The sequence below is a fragment of the Echinops telfairi genome, unplaced genomic scaffold, assembly GCF_000313985.2.
Source record: "Echinops telfairi isolate 266 unplaced genomic scaffold, ASM31398v2 ScPeMD7_18;HRSCAF=68, whole genome shotgun sequence".
NCBI classification, from domain to species: Eukaryota; Metazoa; Chordata; class Mammalia; order Afrosoricida; family Tenrecidae; genus Echinops; species Echinops telfairi.
The window spans coordinates 90,693,304-90,694,962 of record NW_022103915.1 but is presented as its reverse complement, the minus strand read 5'-3'; positions in this window follow the sequence as shown (position 1 = coordinate 90,694,962).

Genomic DNA, 1,659 nt, shown 5'->3' with positions numbered 1-1,659 from the left:
CCCTGAAAGTGTTTTAGCACAGAAGTAAAAATAAAAATGAGGGGGATGGGTTAAGGAGGTGGGAGAAGAGACAGAACAGGGGAACCTACTGTGACAGATGGCATTTTCCCAAGGTGTTCCACCCCAATAGATCCTGTCTTACCTGCGCTCTTACACCACCGTGTGGTATTCATATCCCCCCAGCACAAGGTAGGGGCTAGGCCCTCTGCCCACTGGAACTGAGCAGACCTTAGGAAATGTCTCAGCAGAGAACAGGATGAAAATGATGGAGTGTGAGTCCTGGGCCTTGCTCAATCAAACACATTACATGTTCCCCGCGATCGCTCAAGCACATCTGTGGAGAGGCCCTTGGGAAGAAAACCGGAAGCCCCTCAATTCAAGTTGCTCCGCCCTGTATCCTTCCTGCCTCAGTCTACCTTTGTTTTCAGGTGACTGCAGGCCCGAGTGACGGAGCACTACAACTTTATGAGAGACTCCCACACGAGAACTGCCCAAGCGAATCCTCCCAGAATCCTTGACCAGCGCAAGTCAAGAGACAAAAAGTGATGAATATTCTTTCAATAGGCTCAGATTTGGGGTAGCCTGTCAGGCAACAGCTGATAACCAACATGGCTACATTTGCGTACCACTCATCACCCAAGGATGGACAGGAAGAAAGAACACATTTTGGAGAAGACTTAGACGCAGAGGCGCCAATGTCTTTTCTAAGGGTGAGCAGCTAGCTAGTGTCTGAAGTGGCGTTTTCATTTAGGAAGCGAGGGTCTGTTGGTGGGGACCATCGTACACAGAGTGTATGCATATGCATAGGCACAAATGAATGCTTATGCATTTCATACGCATCAACTGCCTAGCCGGGGGTGGGGGTGGGGAGGTGGGGCGGAGCGCGTTGGTAAATCTTGCTTAAGATGTACTTGAAGATCTTTCCTAAAGTGGGCTGATTTTCCCTCCTCTAGATCTTCAAAATGCACAGGCATCCTCCCTCAACTATGTGCTCTAATCCAGAATGGAATCTTAGTAATGTTTCCTGCGGAGTAGAAAATATTAGAATACTTTCCCCCGACCCCCAAAGAGTCATCCTATGACATGTCTCCATATTGGGGTGCTCAGCACAGTTTCAGGTGACAGATGAGTCGAGCAGTGGAAGAGCTTTGGTTGGAGTCCGTTTTGATGTGTTCCCTGAGTGTGTCTTTCAGTTGTTTTCACTGTGAAATAAAGATATGGTCTCTCCAGTGTCTGAGGGTCTTTATAGCTCCATGAGTGGCTCTGTGAGATGATTTCCATGTGCTGACATTTCTGCAGATAATAAATGCTCATTAAAGCACATTCACATGGGGGAATATTTCAGTCGATGTCTCAGAACTAAACAATGCCTGGTGTTAAGGAACAAGGAGTAAATGAATCAATAAAACACATGCACAAAACTGCACTTGTATTTAAAGCAAAGTGTGTTTAGTGTTTTTTAAATGTTATGTTCATAAAATACCCACACGCTTCAAATAATTTTCTTGGATTTGTACCTTGCACTTAACACCAGAACACATACATTGCCATTTCTTAGGCTTCCCAATTCCTGCGCTGCTCCTTGGGCAATTTATGCTTGGGCAGTAGTTGTTTTTCAGCCAGCCTAGCTGCAGCAACAGTATCTTTCTGGGCTTGTCC